Here is a 19,610-nt window from a genome sequence, read left to right on the forward strand (position 1 = left end):
CCCAGCCAGAGCTAACCAGACAGCAGATTACCAAAGCAGTGAAAGCACCCACAAGATACCACCACCTACTGAGCTGCTCCAGCTCTCTTCTCAGAAGTCTATTGTAAATGGCCAGGGGAGCAACTAACACTAAGGTGTTAATGGTTAGTAACAGATGTCTCCAGATATATTTGCATTTTAATTAGGGGTATAAACTTCAGAGTGATGCTGGCTTTGGAGCCAATGCTTGGATTCTAATCCAGGGCTCTACCACCTACTGTGATCTTGGATTCTAGAAGCCTTTGTTTGCTCCTATAAAAGCAGGAATAACAATGTTTCTATCTCAAAAGGTATAAGATGTAGCAAGTTTCTGGTGCACCCCTTCATCTATGCCTCTAACAGTTGTTCTCAGACTTTAATGTGCATCACACTCACCCAGTCCCAGGTTCTGATTCAGGATGTCTGGGCTAATGCTGATGCCGCTGGTCCAGGAACCACACTTTGGGATGGGATGTTCTACTTAAAGGACTCCTACCACATGAGTGAATGCCCACTCATATGTACCCAATAAACTGGTCTTGAGGCCCTAGAGAAGGGCTGTGGGATGGGAGCTCTAGGTCCTCAGTGCAGGAAGCATGACAAAGCAATGGGAAGGTGAGGGACAGGGACAGGCACCCAGTCTTCTCCCTCAGCTGTCACCCAAGACATCTCAAGGGCTACAAGTTGGGTGATTCACACCTGCAGGTTTGAAAAGCCGTGACTCACGGGATTCAGCAGGTGGGCTGCATTGACTCAACCCCAGGGAGGGTGACAGGGAGGGGAGCAGGTCTATAGAGTCAGCAGAATGGACTGAGGTCCCCTGGACACCCAATGAGCCAGGTTCCAGACTGGAGGGAAGACAGAGATGCAGCGGGGCTGGGGGAAGGCAAAGGTTTCGGACGCATGGGAAGGGAAGCCTTGCAGCCAGCTGTGGAGGGTGAGAGGGAGCTTATGGCCTCTCTTCACAATTTCAGATAAGGTAGCCTCTGCTCTGGGTTAAGAAGACACTGAAAAGCAAGAAAAGCGATCTGGAATTTCCCCGGCAAGTCTACACTCACAGTACTGCCCGTTCTTCGCCATCCCTCTGTGCCCTAGTGATGTCCAGGGAACCTGCTCTGCTCTCCCCAGGGCATCATGGACGGAAATCACCAGCAAAGCCCAGTAGTGGCGTGGCAAGAGTGGATGGAATATTGTCTTCTTTCAACGAAGGCCTGTCACAGACATCATCTTATTTTATTTCTTAAAAATCCCCTCTGAACTCCCAGTTTTAGATACATAATTTTTTCAACCTGCAATTACTACCATGCTAGGTACTGAGACTGCAAGTATTAATTAATCACAATGCTTGCCCTCAAGGAATTTTGCCAGATGAGATATAAAATGTGCTACATTTATTACATCGTCTATAAGACACTTTCATATACAATGGTACTTATTCCTCATAACGGCCACATTATGAGATTTGGTGACCTGGATCCTATCTCATTTTTTGCCATTCTATCTTCAGCTTAAATATTACCTCTTCAGAAGCCTCCCTGACGTCCAACCTAAAGAGCTACCCAATCAGGTGCCTCGTCACCCTATATTCATTTTCTGAGTGACATGTATCGCAGTGTGATTTTTTTAAATCAATTTACTAGTCTATTTATTGTCTCTCTCTCCCTGCAAGAGAATAAAAGTTTCACAAAGTGGGAAATTTGTCTGCCTTGGTCACTGCTGTATTCCCAGTACCCAAAGCAGTGCCTGCCCTGACAGGCACTTAGGACACATCTGCGGAAGGAAGGAGGGTGGGGAGAGCAGGTGGGAGCGGAGGAGGGAGGGGAGAAGCACTAAGTGGCAGAGCTGAGGCTCACAGCTGGGGCTTTGCCCCTCCCCCGCAGCCCAGGCTCCTTCCCATCCTTGGGGAACCTTGGGGGGGCCACTCTGGGCCAGTGCCAAGGTTCTGAGGTTGATAGGCTGACTTTCTTTGCCTGGACACAGAGGCAGAGGTACCCAGGACTCTCAGACTTCAGCACTGAACAGCTCATTAACCCCGAGTCAGAGATCTGACAAAAAGAAAATCAGGGATAAGTGCTCGCCTGTCATTACACATCCCTTCTCTAAAGAAGGCCTGGAACTCCGTCTGTATTTAGGATCCTTACACTCAAGAAAACATCAATCAAGGACCAAAGAAGTCAAGAGAGATTCAATTTACTCTCTTTTCAGAGGCAGAAATATAAAATGATCTCCAGTACTTTTTAAATTAAGAACTCCTATTCAGTAAATACAGCAAACAAAAAAAAATCTATTGTATGACTAGGTAAGAGGGAGACACAAAGAATAAAGAGAAGTGGAGAGAGAAGGGATGGAAAACAAAATCACAGAACAGTCATTGCTCTTAAAATGGAAAGGGGCCTCAGATGACTGTTGGGTCCAGGCCCCTTCTCTCCAAGATAGGCTACCGGGCCTGTTTATTGATAAAGTAGCTGAGGCCTAGGGGGCTAAGTGATTTGCCCATGGTCTATAGCCAGTAAAGACTGGGCCAAGACCAGATAACACATAATTTGGTAAAAGAAATCAAATTTCTTCAAAGGACTGTACTTAGAGCTAGAAACCAATTATTTGAGAGAACCATGCCATTTTCAGCTTTATTTTCCCACTTCTCCCAGCAAAAGGCCTTGTACACATCTGATTCATGGGGGAACCCCAAAAGATACATAAAGGAGGCATAAACACAGATACCTTCTGCCAAGAAGATACAGAAAGCTGTATCAAGTTACATTTCTGCAACTACATTGATATCTCCATCATTAAAAGTTGCGTCCATCGGTGTAGCCCTAGATTTTGTTACTCAGGTTAGAAATTACATAAAAGCCCACCAGGCTGGATGCCCTGCTCTGCCACAGGCTGCAGTGCCTGCCCCGTATCCAAGACAGCATCACACCTTCCTCTTGGGCTCCAGTTCTGTGCCCTCCCCCAGCACCCATTCAGCTGCTGCCGCCACCCCTAACCCTACAGTGAGAATCTGGAGCATTCTCTCTCTGCCCCAATCCCAGGCTAGCGTTTATAGGGGGAAAGATTTTTTTTTCAAGTGAGGTCAATGTAGTTGCAAACTCTCTGTGATTCCAGAGGATGTATCTTTCAAAGTGCTACTATGTGAACATAGAAGGGAAGGCCTTGCCTTGGTAAAGCCCAATTCTGTTCTAGAATCTCATTCATTGCCATTCCCCCAAGTCCACACATGTACAGCAGACAACAGAACCCTTTAGAATCCTCATGTCAGAGATGAGGATTACACTCCTAACATGTTTTCCAGGTTACAGGGAAAGAGGTACCACACTTCTTTGCTTCTGCCAGGAAGTTTCTTGATTTGCATGTAACCCACTCTGTACTATAACAAAGAGCTTTGTAATGGGCTTTTTGGTTCCAAATGGCTTTAGTTTGTTGCTATACAATGGCCTAGATCCAGGCTCCCTACCATACTGCAAGTCCCATAAAGACCAAGACCATGTCTCCTTTCTCTTTTTCTTTTTGTAGACCACCTTCTTCCATCCTCCTGCCTACCACCGCTGCCCTTCCGCCCGCGCTCAGCTCATCATTCAGGGAATACTGCAGATGCTGGTTAGCACAGTGTGGTATTTCCCGCTCTTCCCAATCCTCTGTCACTTACTGCGGGTACAAGGAAATACAACTTCTTGGGGGTTCAAGACAACACAAGGCAGACAGGAGGGAAGGCCAGATAAGCCACCCCATTTTTCCAGACCAGAACTGGGCTGAGGCCTGCCCACAGGAGGCCAGGGGCAGTCACTGCTCCTCCCCACGACGTCTCTTTCATGGCCCCTCCACCTAACTCCTATCCATCAGCCTCCTGTGCCTCCCCAAAGCGAGGAGTGGCTCCGCCTAGGATTTATGGAGCTCAGAGCCCAAAGCTACGCTGAACTGTGGGATCCTCAACTGCTGGAGCTGGGAAATACCTGTGGAGCATCTGCCCAATCTTCATCTTCAGGCAAGTGAAATGAGGCCCAGGGCAGTTCGTGACTTGCCCAGGGTCACGTGGCTCCTTAATGGGGCTCAGTTGGGCTAGAAGTCAAGTCTCCCCGGCCAGTGCTCCTTTATCCACTCCACTCTCACCTGATAACGCCCTGTTTCGCCCAGGCGTGCTGTTCTCGGTCTGATTACACACTACGGGGTAAATAGGAAGGCTGAGCAGGTGGAAACAAGGTCTAGAATTACCTACTTAAGGCTCTATTTTTGCCTCAATGATACAGAAAGGATCTAAAGGACCGAACCAAAACACTTTCAGCTGGGAACGGTCAGGTTCCCCTGCTGATCTATAGAGTTGCTTCTGGGCAAACCAAGGGGCGGGGAGGCTTTCTCCAATTCTAGGCCATTGTCAGTCTCTGAGACAACCGGACTCAGTCAACTGCGATCCCGAGAGAGGCAGGCTTCAATAACTACGGTGTAGACAGACCCTCAGTACCAGATGGTGACACCTGCTCTGCGCATCCATGAGACAGTCCTCTCAGCACAGACATTCACAGGCAAACTGGAGTGGGATCTAGGTGAGAGGGTCCTCCAGGGATGGTCCACGTGGCAGGGCAGGGGGTGGAGCACACAAACTTCACAGATACCAAGAAAGGACGATGTGGACAGAAAGAACAGGGGCAACACGAGTCAAGAACCAGGCGGGACGGACAAGTGGACTGTCTAATCCACCCTACCCTGAAACCATCCATCGCCCCCAGACCCCCAAACAGGTTGCACCACATGTGTGAGCCAAATACTGACCACGTCAACTTCAACACAAGGAGGTACCCATTGCATGGAGAGAGTCAGCTAGCCTCTGGGTGAACCTGAGCAAGTTACTTAACTTTTCTGAGCTCCAGTTGCCTCACCTATAAAACGAGGATACCTACTTAATAGGATTGGATACGGATTAATTATGATAAAGTCTGGAAACTCTTTGCTCTAGTATCTGGAAAATAACAAGCACTTAATAAATGATAACTAAACTGTTGAAGCCCTGCAGGGACCCGGCTGTCTGACAGACTCTTGGGCTCCTAAGGGGCTGGAAGTGTTACTGACACATCCCCTAAGAATCCTCATCACTCCCTCACACAACCCAGGAAGTAAAAGCCGGGCACTTCCCTGCAACAGGATGCTTCTTGAACATATATATGTTCAAAACCTGTACGTGTTCAAAACCCAGACACATATAGGATTCTTTCCTCTCCCCTCTCCTCTCTCACACCCAACACACACACCACCCCCAGCCTCCGGACAGCTGAGGAGTTCTGACAGCAGTGATCCAATCACTCAACCGTGGGACTCTGAGGGTCACTGTATATCATCCTGCCATCAACATAACACTCACAAATCCTGGCAGAAGGATGGCCTCCTGGGAGCCCAAGCTCATAAATATCACAAGGAAGCAGTCAGAGGGATAGAAACATGTAAATCATTTCCATGGAAATCACCCTCTACTTGTAACTCCTGCAATCAAAGCATGAAGTTCCCCTCTGGAAGTGGGATTTTTGAAGGGTTTCGTGGAATTGAGGAAAGAGGAGTCGTCACGGGAAAGAGATTTGTATTCAGCACTGGTTTCTCAGAGGCAACGGAAATAAAGTCCATTTGCAATTTGAGTCAGGAAGAACCACGCCAATAAGGAAGGTGCAAATCCAAATGACGTGAAAGCATGGCATGCTGCCTCATGAACTGTCCCTCACTCTGACTGTATAGTCACTCTCAGGGCAATCATTCATCCCTATCTGTCTAGACAGTCTCTCTTGTCCCTGTCTAATTATTACTAATGTCTCTATCTACTCTCAAAAGTGTCCCAGCTTGGACAATAAATTATATGATTACCCAATACTACAAAGTGGTTAAAAAAAAAAAATACATCTTAGCTGGCCAGAGACAAAGCATGTGAGAGAACAGCAGAGTGGAATCAAACAAGAAAAGGTCATCTCCTTCTAGGCTCTAGAGATGGCTGCACAACCCGACCAGACCCACACATTTGCAGAAGGGGAATTTCTATTATTTTCCATTAGTAACTCTTCGTGGAACTGTCAACTGGGGAAGTTTTCCCCAGTGCCTACCCTAGCTCCCAGTCCCAGTAAAGAAAACCCCTTTTTTCTAGCTCAGGCGTCAGTGGAGTTAAAGCGATGCTCTTATTTAAGCGTCAGAAACATCTTTCCTTTCATGAAAACATTTCTCTGAGTGCAGGTCTCACAGTCTCTAGTCTGGGCTAAACTGCTTGGCTTCTCCAGCCTTTCCGCTGACCATGATGTCTCTGAGACACAGCGTGGTTCTTGAACCCCAAGAGTAAGAAAGAATTAATGTTCCAACACCATGGCCTCCAAAGGTAAGAGAGAGTGAATCATTACAATCCCCCAGATCTCGGTCATTCACCCACCTACGCAGCGTGAACCACCTGCTCGCTGCTCGGAGCGGCCAGAGTCAGGCCTGGGGAGAGGGAGGATCCCTCCTTGGGCAAGTGGCCAAAGTGCCACCTCAGTCCCCAGAGTGAGACGGCGGAAGCCTCGATCTCAGGGGGATGTGGTAGAGGAGGGGGTAGTGTCCCCCATCATTCTCTCCTGGGCACGGGCACAAAGCAAAGAGGCTCAGAGAACTGGGTGTTCATCCCTAGAAAAGGACATGCAACTCACCCTCTCGTAGGGAGACCCAAAGCCGGTCAAAAAGCAAGTCACTCTAAATAGCCCGGCTTCTTCTCCGCACTCCCCTTCCTCCGAGGCCCAGTTCCCGGCTCTCTCCCAGGATAGGGTCCGCTCGCCAGCCCATCCGCCTGGTCGACCCGAGGCTCCAGAAACACCCCAGCCTAACCTGCACCAATCCCGGGACGCTTCCAACGGCGCACACAGCTTCCTTCCCAGAAACTTCGCTGGAAGCTTAGCCCCTGCTCAGCAAGCCTTCCCCAGGAGTGCTCCCCCACACCCGCAGAGAACTTCCCGGCGGCGGGGACTGGCAGAGCCCCGGCTGCCGGCCGGCACCCCCTCCTCCGAGCTTGGCTGCGCTCCCCTGGCGGCACGAGGCTCCCTCGCTGCCGGCTGAGCGAACACGCAAGCACGAACGAGGTGCCAGCCCCGGACGCCCTGACAAGGAGCACACCCCTCACACCCCAAAACGCCCACCGCGCGGGGGCTTTCTCACGCCCGGGAGACGAACACGGAAGTTGCAAAGAAAAGGGCAGCGCGTGGAGGGGAAGAACCGGCTCAGGGGAAGGTTTGGGCAAACTAGGAATCTCCACGGTCCATGCAACGCCAACAGGTAGCAGCACCGGGGACACGGAGCTGGGCGCCCGGCGCCGGGGAGGGTAGCACAGCCCCAAAGACTGCGGGCGCCAGGGCGCAGACGACCATTTCCTGGGTAGCAAGAACCGGGGCTTACCTTGAATTAACGCAGAGTCCCGCGCTCGGATGAATGAGGAGAGTGTGCTAGTATTCCCGAGACATCACTGAATTATTTTCAAAGGGCACACGGGGAGCGGAAGGGGCACGGGGAGAGGGGGCAGGAGAGATGGTGAAATTGAAGGGGGAAGGAGGAATCAGGAAAAAAGAAGAGGGGGGCGGGCGGGAAGGCAAGAGGAGGGAAAGGAGAGAAACAGAGAATAAAATGAATAAAAGAGACGGGAGACAGTTCGCGGGGAAAAATCTGTCTCCTGCCCACACAGTGGAAAAGAAATGTCTGATAATCAGAACGAGAACTCGCACACATGCCCCCCAGAGGGGTCAGACGGAGACGAGAAGACTGGAGCTGTACCCAAACAGAGAAAGAAATAGCAGTCGGGCCGGGCAGCACCGCGAGGCGGGAGAGTGCGGAGACGGACGCCGGCGGGAGCGCGCACACGGGCTGCGGGCGGGGCCGGGGGCTGGATCGCGGGCGGGAGGGCGGGGCTCGGTGTAGTAAAAGGGCCTGGAGGCGAGAAATTTCGGTCGGGGTTTCTGTGGAAAAGTTCAGTGACCTCAGACTTCAACGGGCGACTTCCACTCGAGAACACCGTCCCCGTTTGTGGGCAGGAGCGGCACCTCCCAAGGTTCCGCCGGTGGACCTCACCGCGGCCCCAGGGTCCTGGCCGTTTGCCTCGCTGGCCCGGGAACCTTGATGGAAGAGCGTGATTCCCCCTGACGGGAAACAGAAGCGAATGGAGGCTTTACGGATCAAGTTGAGGGAGAGAGAGAAGTGTGGGAGGACCAGTACCTGAGCCAGATGCTGCCCAAGGAAAGGGGACCCCAGCCCGAGTGGGGAGCATCTCTGACGCCTCTGGGGGGACGTAAAGGCTCTCCGAGGGTGGCCAGGGGCCAGAAGCGAGACTCTGTTCCCCAGGGGCACAAAAAATTAACAACCCTAAAAACAGTCGGACTGGCATATCTCCAAGGCTTTCTAGACTTGAATCCCTCAGAGGGCTCCCTCTCCCCCCATTTCTCTGGCTCTTTGCCTATCTTTTCCTGGATAGTAGCAGAAAGGCCTCCCAGAACCCTTGCTGGTGAAGACCTCAGGTCCCACCAGCCTACCTCTTCAATCCATGTAGGTCCCCAGAGGGGCTTTGCCAGGTGGCTATACTCAGCTGCCCACCTTCCACCAAAAACTCAGAATCAGAGGGCACAGGGCCCCAAAGAGAAAAAGGAGAGGCAGTAGGACTGAAAGGGCCAAGAAGAGAAACAGAAAGGAAGAAGACAAGGAGGAGAAAGAGAAAGAAAGGAGAGCATTCTCTCCCCTGTAGCTCTGGTTCCTTAGGCCTGGTCTTGGCACAGAAAGATGGGGCAGGTTTTCTGAAGACTTCCTTTGGGGGTTGCCAGAGTTGAATGAAGACATTCAGCCTTTCCTACTTAGCTGTGAGCTATGGCTAAGAGCAGGGATTTTATTTAGTCAACTTTGTATGCTCTACACCCACCTACCCAGGGCCTGGCACATCTCAGAAAACATGCATTGACAGGAACTAAATGATCACAAGGCCAAAGGCTCCTCTCCCCTTCCTCTTAGCTTGGGATGGGGAAAGGAAGTGAAGACCAAGGGCAGTGCAGCCTTCTTAGCTACTGCCTACTTCACCACACCCCCAAGAGGCCTGGTTGGGAGATTCCAGAACCTCAGCCCCAGCATCAGGTAAGTCCTAAAAATTATCAACCCTGAAAAGAAGTGAGTCTGGTCTCTATGAAATAGACTTTGGAAAACCAAGCCTTTAGCCTTGATATTGAAACCTGCTCCAGCTGGGCATTAGGGGGAAAAAAATCAGGGCTTTACGTCAGTTTTTTAGAGGCTGACAGATTTTTGGGAAGTCTTATAGATCTGGTTTCCCTCATGAAGATTTTTTTCAGTTCAAGCATCAGTGGGAGCCGCACCCATAGAGGAGATCATGGGCCCTGCACAAAGCGGGGGTCAGAATCCTAGGTCCTGGGGAATTAACACCCCTCCCCTCAAGGGAGAAGAAACACAGAGTGGGGAGGACACAGGGAGAGATTTTCCCACTTTAGAAAACTAACCTCAGAATCTATTGAATCTATTAGAGGGAAGGAGAATGACTCCATTAACCCCAAAGTGGACTCTTCATGCCCCCACCGCACCCCAACATATGTACACACAGACACAAGGCAGTTACCAGCCGCTGAAGCCCTTCTTCCATCAGCCCATAAGCAGGAACAGTCACACTACAATGTTTGGGTTTCTTTTTATAATGAAAAAGTTTAAAGAGCTGGGATACCAGAAGGCTGATGGTTTTCCTGGCTTGGAATCTCCTTAAGAGAAGAGCAACCAGACTCACTCCCCTCAACCATCAAAACAAACAACAATTGTGCCCACAAACAAGACTCTCCTTGACAGACCATTCTTATTGCTGGGAGTGGGCCACGCCTACCAACCGCATGACCCCACGACAGATTCCCTTTACCTATCCGAGGAGGCATCGCAATCCCAGATGCCCCAGTACAACCCCACGGACACACCTGCCATTTTATTTCTTGGCTCTCTGGCTACATGTAGCAACTAATTCGAACAATATGGTGCCCTTTCAGACATAACAAAACATTGGTTTTGGTTCTTCTTTCATTTGAATGAGTTGTGGCTGTTGTCCAGTGCCTTTTGCTGGAGGAGGTGGGGGCAGGAGGCTGGGATGCAGGGATTCAGTTCAGCACACAGGGCCTGTGTCTCTCCAACTCTTAACCCCAGCAGATGCACCTCCTCCCTACTCCCAGGCCTCTACTCTGCTCAGTGAGGCGGGGCAGGAAGGGCTCAGTGCTCAAGGCACCACTGTCCTCTCTTGAGCCAGACCATCAAGGGAGCACCTAGGCCTGCCCGGGCACAGACCTATGCTCCATACTGCGCCCTGCGCCCCCCTAGAGGGACTTCGTACTGGGGCCCTGGCTTCAAAGACCCTGGTTTAATAATTCAGCCTGCTTCAATGCCATTTGGTAGCCATGGCAACCAGTTCCCTGACATCTAGTTGTAGGAAGGATGTGGTTAGACGGGGGAAAAGAAAGGGAGAAAAATGAGGAAAAGGTAAAGGGGAAAGGAAAAGAAAGAAACCCAGCTCAGATTTCATCTAAACTTTCCTTGCTTTCACTCCACGCAGCAATCCCGACAGTGTGTCGCCCAGGAATCTCTAGCTGTCCGTGCCTCTCCCTAGCTCTCGTCCCTTTTTTCTGACTCCTCTCTCTCCCCATCTTGTCCATCTCTAGCTCTTTCTCTCTCAAACCTACTGGAAGCCGTGAGATCTAGGTTTCTTACTCAGCATTTTAACTAAACACATTTGTGACTCTGGCAATGCCTTTCTGTGTCTCCGTTTCCTTATCTATAAAATGAGGGGATTTTAGATGTTCTCTATGGCTTCTTCCAGCTCTGACAATCCTCGATTCTCTGCTCCTCTCTCTATTCCTCTCATCTCTCCACTTCCAGCCTTTCACCTCTGTCCAGCTGTCTCTGTCTCTGTCTCTCTGCCACTTTGTTTCCTATGTTTCTCCATCTTTTTCTCCTCTGCTTATTCTCTCTCTCTCTCTCTCTCTCTCTCTCTCTCTCTCTCTCTCCCTCTCTCCCCACCCCCTCATGAATACCGTTTGCCATCAGGTTTCACCTGTGAGGCAGTTTTTTTTTAAATAACATTCCATTCCCACTTGCTGGAAAGTATCCCATCACCTCCCTTTACCCAGCTAATTCCCCCTCATCTTTCAGGTTGCAGATCAGACATCAGTTCCTCTAAGAAGCCTCCACACCCCCCTTATCAGCCCCCGTAGTGCCCTGGATTGACCCCATTGTACCTTTTCTCACCATATTGTTGGTACCTCAGCTCCGTGTGAGCTCACCAGGGGCAAAAATAATGCCTCCTTCATTGCTGTACCCCCAGTGGCTGCCATTTGGGGGGCACATAAGAAGTAGTGGTTGAATGAAAGGGTAAATCACCTCAAACCAAGGGTTTCTGAATCACTGCTCATTAAATACTCAAGGCGCACCCCAGAAATGGCATGAGGAAGCCACCGTGGGAGCCCATTTGAGTCCCAGCCTACCCCATACTACAAGCACGGGGTGAAGGAGACCTCCTCCCCAGACTGTTCTGATGAGATGGGCAGCCAAGAGCAAGGGTCCCTTTCAGACATTTTGGTGGGACGATCCAGAATGGAAATAGGTCCTGGAGGGATTGAGAATAGACTCCAGAGGGAATGGGGAAAGTGAACACCTCCAAGTGGGAGATTCGCTTCTGCCCATCTCTGAGGTCGCTCAGGCACCATTTGGGTGAACTCAAAAGGTAACTGTACCTGTGCAGAAATGGAAGCTCCCTTCAAGGTGTCAGAGCTTCAGGCAACCACCTGACACCAGATATCTTGCAGCCTTTTAGCCTAACTGCTTTCTTCCGGGAGCAGGGCCATGACGAAAGCAGACAGAGGCTGGGATGCTGCTGCTAGAGACACATGGGCCAGCAACAGAGGAGGCAGGGAGGACATGCGCAGTGTTTCAGGCCCCTGAGGGGAGACACCAGGGTGGGTTCCTGTTATCCAGGAAGTGGCTACTTTAAAAAGAGAAAAGAGGGCTTCCCTGGTGGCACAGTGGTTGGGAGTCCGCCTGCCGATGCAGTGGATGCGGGTTCGTGCCCCGGTCCGGGAGGATCCCACATGCCACGGAGTGGCTGAGCCCGTGAGCCATGGCCGCTGAGCCTGCGCGTCCGGAGCCTGTGCTCCGCAACGGGAGAGGCCACAACAGTGAGAGGCCCGCGTACCGCAAAAAAAAAAGAGAGTGAGAGAGAAAAGAAAATATTCTTTTGATAGTCATCTTCTGATGGACAAACAAGATCTACCCATTTAAGAAACTTTAGCTATAAATATGAATGGAAGACAACGGTTTCTTCCCGATGCTCCCTAATAAGTTCTCTTTTATTCATACATGACATAGAGGGGGAGGGACAGAGCTGAGAAACACACAGACACACAAGCCCCTGTACTCGTATGCACGGAGCTCCCATTAAGTTGAGACTCAAGTACAGGGCCAGACTCTGCCAGTGTGCTGTCCCCATTCATAACCCAGAAATCTGAAGCCTCAGCCTTCATATAGCTTTTTCCCCAAATAATCCTTAATCCAGATGGAGCTGCTGTACTGTCAAAGATCTGCCAAGTGACACCCAATCTTCCTGACATCATGCACGTACTGAATGACATCTCATCAGCAGACTTCCATGAGTTGTCCCCACCACCCCCCAAGTGCCCCATTCTCAACAGCCCTCATACCACAGGCAGGCTAGCCCAGTCTTCAGAAAAAGGGAAAGCTTTAAAGCAGAAAGCTAGAAGTGAAGGAAAGAAAAGACCAGCACATACTCTGAAAAAAAAAAGACACTTCTTTGTAAAAATGAGACCCCCTAGACCTGATTTGCCTCCACACTAGATCATTTGAAAAGCTCAGTACGGATCCGCACTGACTTTTCCCGAACCGGGGGAATCATACCTCCCAGCTGGTGAAAATCCAACCCCTGTACACCTTTGTGCAATCGAAACCTGATATAGGAAAAAATAAGTTAACAACCGTCTTGTATGCCCAAACCATGCCACCACATCACCCTCCACTAAACTGAAAATGCACGTCCTCTCCCACATGCTCTAACCAGCTCCAAGTACAGCACCCAAACATTAGGACAAACCTACGCTCTTACATCACTCCGAGAGCAGAACCAGAAAGCATGTGGTAGTGAACGCCCATGCTCGTTCCATCTGATACACACACAGACTGTCAAGGCATCACACAAACACACCCCACATACACAATAACTGAAACATAAGCACACGCACACATACTCATACACACACGTTGCCCTCCCAGGGCGTGTGTGTGTGTGTGTGTGTTTTGTTCAGAGACTGACGATGCTTTGGATTACGAGGTTTCCATGGTTACCTTCTGTGGAGGGAACTGGGGTAATTGAACTCTTGGGGTTCAACAGATGCAGCTTGCTCACTCCTGCATGTTCACTTGCTAACCGGCTTGCTCTGTCTGCGTTTTATCACCATTAGTGTTTAGTTACAAGTTTCAAGTTGAGTACACTGCAAGAGTGGAAGCTTCTGAGGGCTCTGGCTTCACCTTGGAAGGAGGGTATTGAAAACTCTGACTTCGGTACGTGGATTACCCTGGAAGAGTCTCAGACTAACTAGGGTCTGGGGGCAGCCATGGTCCTACAGACCCACCCTTTCTCCCCTATGCAGAAAGGACAACCACCCCAGAATGAGTGAGAAAAATCATATCTACTAGTTCATAGAAAGCTCTAAGAGAATAAAATCTAAAGACCCAGGCCAGCATAAACCACAGGGGTGGGGACAGGGCTCCAACACCCATGTTTCCTCCCCTTTCCACAGCCTTTCCCAGGAGGCCTCCCTAAATGGTTATCTTACATCAATTTAGAGCAAAGTAATTGCTCAAGATAGTGTTAGCATCAGAGATAGCCCCATCTATATATATGAGAAACTGCCCAGATTGGCTTGTCAAATAAAATACTTCAACACGCATTACATGCTGATGTCTCATTTCCTCTGATGAGTCTAAAAAAACAAACAGAACTGGGAGTCTATTGGAAAGTAATTGCCAGGCTCTTCTTCAGACTTTGCTGACCTAAAGGAGCAAAGAAATGAAATAATTTCATTGAATCAATAGAGCCATATGGTTGGGGGCTCAGGTAGGGGATGGGACCAGGGAAACTCTTTGCACTGTGTAGTAAATAGAAGCATGGAGGCCTCAAGCAAGACTCTTAGCTTCCCTCAGCCTCAGCATCTTATGTTTCTATGATTCTTGGTTTCTAGAAGTTCCAAATTGTTTTCCACATATAGGAGTAACCCTTTGGCCTGTTAATTCAACACGTGGTACAGGACAAAAAGGACCAGCTCAAGTGCTAAGGGGGCAGCTGAATGGTAGATTAAGATAGAAATCAGAATTATTTTTTAAATGTTCATCCTGTTTTCTACTCCTTTATCTCCTCAATCTCTACACTAAATTTTCTCCTCCAGCCCAGAATGGGCAATATTTCTATGAACCAGTAAGAGGAAAGAGAAAAATTAGATGTAAATGAACATAGTATGCTTTCCATTTGGATCCAACTATTTACAAAGCAGAACAGGAAATTGGACACATCTATGGGCAAAAGAACCATGTAGATAGTCAACAGTTGGGAAAGAGGACCTGGGAGGCAAACAGCAGAGGTGGGAGTATTTCCTCATACAGAAGAGAAGAACAAGAGGCAATCTAATCATTATGGACTTCAACAGGACCCACCTTCTCCATCACCCTGTGTTATGGGCTAAATTGTATCCCTTCCCAAAATTCACATATTGAAGTCATAACCTCCAATACCTCAGAATGTGACAGTATTTGGAGACAGGGTCTTTAGAGAGGCAATTCAGGTTAAATGAGGTCATTGGAGTGGGCTCTAATCCAATATGACCAGTGTCCTTATAAAAAGAGAGTAGGACACAGACACAGAGGGAAGACCATGTTAGGACAGGGGGAGAAGACAGCCATCTACGATCCAAGGAGAGAGGCCTCAGGAGAAAGGAACCAACCCAGCCAACACTTTGATCTCAGAGTTCCAGCCCCCAGAACTGTGAGAAAATACATTTCTGTTGTTTAAGCCACCCAGTCTATGGTACTTGGTTAGGACAGCCTGAGCAGACTAACACAGCCTGAGGCCAAACTGAAGAGGTGTCCTGAAATGAAACAGTGAGGAGTGAGTCCCATGCAGTGGCCCAGAGGGTTGGCTCTGGCGTCAGACCACCTGGGGTTCACCACCTGCTCAGCCACCAGCTAAATAACACGTGAGATTGGGCCAGTTGTTTAAGCTCTCTGTGCCTCAGTTTCCTCGTCTGCATAATTTGGATAATAACAGTAGCTTTCTTACAGGGCACTTGTGAGGCTTGAAGGAGATAATGCCTGTCAAGTACTTAGAACAGTGCCTAGAACATAGAAAATGCTCAGTAAATATTATTACAAGCCAAGCAATTTTTTTTCTCATTGAAGTTTTTTTTTTTTTCAGCTGGAATTGAGTCAGGGGTCTGGGTTGGTCCTGCCTGCCGATAAAGAAATGGGTAAGATAACTTCCCATGCACCCACCTGGCTCTGAAATTATGCAGCTGTCTGAGAACCACCTTGCTCCCTTTCAGATAAAGCTGCAAATTTGAATCCTTCAATCCCACACATATTGATTACTTTAGAAAAGATCAGTAAGCCAGGAGTATCCATCATTTTTCAAAACCTTCACAGTCTGTGAACTGTTTCCCACAGATGCTCTCATTCCTCCCCCATAGCCCCCTGGAGGTTTCTCAGGTTCTCACCTTCCATCCTTGTGACCACATCATCCCTGACAGATCTTTCTTTGAAGGAAGCCCCTCAGGTCTCTTCACTCCAAGGACAACTGATCTGATTTGTTCTCCACTCTGTCCCTGTGGGATGTTTAGAATCAGAGGAGGCAGGACCAGGGATTTAACCTAATGACACCAGAATAACACAAGCAGGAATTCATTTTCATTGATTGGGAACAGATGGCAGCTACAGGATCCTGGACACAGTAGGTGGTACTCCCAGCAGCCTCTGCCTGAGCCTCATGGACACCCTGATGATGACTCACCAAATGCCCCCTCGCTTTCCATCACCTAGACCCCAGGCTGCCCAGTCAGTTGTCCACTTTGGGGCCTTTGATTTGGTTGCTCCTGATTCTGCCCTGCAATCTCTTCAGCCTCTGTTGCCCTCAGAAACCCTGGCAGGAAACCCAGACCTACAGTCCTTGAGTTCCCAAACCCAGTACAGTTCTTGAGACTCCGGTAATACGTAGACTTTCATGAGCTATATTTGCCCACGGAGAAGTCCAAGGCCAAAGAAGCAACACTCAGTTCCACATCTCCAGGGAATGCCGAAAATGGCAGTTTGTCCATTCATAGAGACCAGTGGTACCCAAGTTATCCAGGCCCAGCATCCTTGAGCAAAGAGCAAATGTGTTACCAGAGGAAGAGTTTAAAATGTTCTCTTCTCATGCCCAGAGTATGCACTTCCCTAGAGCCCGTCTAATCAGACAACCCACTGCTTCTCCAGTGTGTGCCACTAGGTGGACACTCTTAAAATGTAGTTACATGCAAAGATGACAATTTTGAATCTGTGGCTTTCCACGTCCATGGAGGTTGAGAACTGGGGAGAGGGGAAGAAATAACAATAAAGGCATGAAACCTCTGAGCAACGGGAGCTCTCCTCAGTTGTTCGTGTACAAGACAAACACCACCTTGCTTCTCTCACCAGGCTGAGATATCAATGGTATCGGCATATTTTCAAAGAGCTTTCTGGGGAAGGAAGAAAAGGGAAGGGCAAATATTGGGACAGGTGACTCTAGCTTCTCGTCCACTAGAAACTGGGAGTTTCTGAAGCACCCATTAGCTTTTTCTTCCCAGAAAAAAAAGGAATAACCCATGGACTTCTTTCCATCACATCTTTACCTCGCTTCTCCCTGTCTCTTCAAGTCTTATAAAGCACCTGTTTGGGCTTCAGTGTCACTTTACTGGCTTTGCTGTGTCCAGCACCTTCCCCCTTGCATCAGCTGGCTCTGTTGTGTTCATTTAATAAAAAGTGAGGAAACAGACCCATACTCTCACCAGCCCCCAAATTATCCTAATCTATACTTCCCCTGGTCCTGAATCTTTCTAGTCCCCGTGGCTTGTTGTATGTAATATTGAGTCAATTTACACAAAGTAAGCCAGCTTCTAAACTGATCAAATGAATTTAATTCTGCAAATAAAATTCCATTAGGACATTAAATGCAAATAGTCCAGATTTCTGCTTCCTTCTCTCCCCATCACTGAGATACAGAGGACTTCATGCCAGAGAGACCTCATCAGCTCAGCAACTCTGACGCCCCCAGGTCTTTCTAAAGATCTGATGACCAAGCCTAGCAACCACATCCTCTCTCTTCTTTTATTGTGGTAAAACATACATAACCTAAAATTTAACCCTTTTCATCATTTTTAAGTCTACAGTTCAGTGGCTTTGAGTACATTCATGTTGTTGGGAAGCCATCACTACTATTCATCTCCAGAACTTTTTATCTTCCCCCAACTGAAACTCTGTACCCATTAAACAATAACTCTGCTTCCCCACTACCCCTGGTTCCTAGTAACCTAGTAACCTAGTAACCTGGTTCCTAATAACTTCCTAGGTTATAGAGGTCATTCTGTATCTATGAATTTAACTACTCTACATGCTTCATATAAGTGGCGTCCTACAATATTTGTCCTTTGTGACTGTTTATTTAACTTAGCACAATGTCCTCAAGCTTCATGCATTTGTAGCTGGTGTCAGACTATCCTTTCCTAAGATTGACTAACATTCCACTGTGTGTATATAGCACATTTTGTCTATCCATTTATCTCTTGATGCACGTTTGTGTTGTTCCCACCTTTGTCTTGTTATGAAAAATGCTTCTGTGAACATTGGTCTACAAAGTATCGAGTCCCTGCTTTCAATTCTTTTTTTAAATTGAAATATAGTTAATTTACAATGTTGTGTTAGTTTCAGGTGCACAGCAAAGTGATTCAGTTTTATATATAATATATATATTCACATATATATTTTTTCATATTCTTTTCCCTTATAGATTACTCAATATTACAAAATATTGAGTATAGTTCCCTGTGCTATACAGTAGGTCCTTGTTGGTTGTCTATTTTATATATAGTAGTGTGTATATGTTAATCCCAAACTCCTAATTTATCCCTCCCACCCTTTCCCCTTTGGTATCCATAAATTTGTTTTCTATATCTGTGAGTCTATTTCTGTTTACTTTCAGTTCTTTTGGACGTCTACCTAGGAGTGAAATTACTGAATCATATGGGAATTCTATGTTTAACTTTTTGAGAACCACCGAACTGTTAACACATTCTCTTTTAAAAAGTCCTCATCTGCAGAACCTTCCCAGGGACATAAATAACACCATGTTTCCAATTCCAAATTGGGCCTGGGGTGCATTGCCTTAACGTCCTCAGTCCTTCACCCTCCTGCACCTATGCCCTCTGCTGTGTAGCTTGATGGCCCCTCCCACAAGAAGGCAGGGAACTCTTCCAGGCCTTTGACGTTGGCTCAGCCATGTGACCTGCTCTGGCCCCTGGGACGCCGCAGACATGACACAATAGGGCTGTCCCTCTGCCACCAGCATGAAGAGAACATGCCCTGCTTGGCCCGGCGGTCCCAGGAGAAACAGGAGGGGCACGTGACACAGAACCAGCCCGGCCACTGCAACTGGAGGCAAAGCTGCCCCAGTTGACCTACTGCTCCTTGAGAAGAAATGACTGTTTTAAGCCTCTAAGTTTGGGGTTAGCTTATGACTGTTATCATGGCAACAGTTGACAGTACAGGGACAGGCCCATTTACTATTTAGCCTGAATCTAGGTGAGAGTGAAATTTCTGCAGAATAAATAAATTGGCCTAAAAATCTCATTGGCGGGAATTCCTTGGCGGTCCAGTGGTTAGGGCTCGGGGTTTTCACTGCTGTGGGTCGCATTTGATTCCTGGTCGGGGAACTAAGATCTCGCAAGCTATGTGTGGCAGCCAAAAAGAACCAAAATCTCATTGGCTCCAGGATTTTTTTAAAACTCACTCAAACCTGAATTAAAAGCTAGGCACCCCCTCTGTCTCTCAGCTCTCTAGGACTGCCTGGGGGCCTTCTTAGTCTGTTCTCTACCTGACCTTATCATCAAGCCTTGTTAGTACCAAACCCAGCCCCTGAAAGAATTTTAGCTTGGCATAAAATGTGCCAAACACTGATTAAGTAAATCTTTGGAAGGTTGTGATTCGTTGGAGCTGTTGCAGTTCAAGAAATCTTCATAAATGGCCAAGAGGGAGGAGGGCTGCTCCCTAAGATGTGCCCCACAAGGCAGTCATGAGAGTCATAGCTGTTTAGAACCTGACCTCAGCTGGGCAGTTTCAGAAACTCAGCTGTGTTAGTTTCCTTGAAATTAACCAGCACCAGAGGGAAAGTCCCATAAACCAAAATGTCTAGAGGCTGGAAAACTGGAATGCCAGTTTATTAATTTACACACAGGAGGTTGTCCTTTCTGGGTCCTGGAGTAATGGACTTAAATTCTGTAGCCAGCATACCTCCTTCTTGC

General features: G+C 48.4%; 1 pseudogene across 1 annotated transcript in view; it reads right to left on the bottom strand.

Moving 5' to 3' along the window:
* Positions 1–19,610, bottom strand: part of LOC309973920 (antizyme inhibitor 1-like) — a 141,439-nt pseudogene that overhangs the window by 95,268 nt on the left and 26,561 nt on the right. The gene's annotated exons all lie outside the window — the stretch shown is intronic.

Source organism: Leucopleurus acutus, assembly GCF_964270905.1.
Source record: "Leucopleurus acutus genome assembly, chromosome: 2".
In the NCBI taxonomy this organism is placed as follows: domain Eukaryota; kingdom Metazoa; phylum Chordata; class Mammalia; order Artiodactyla; family Delphinidae; genus Leucopleurus; species Leucopleurus acutus.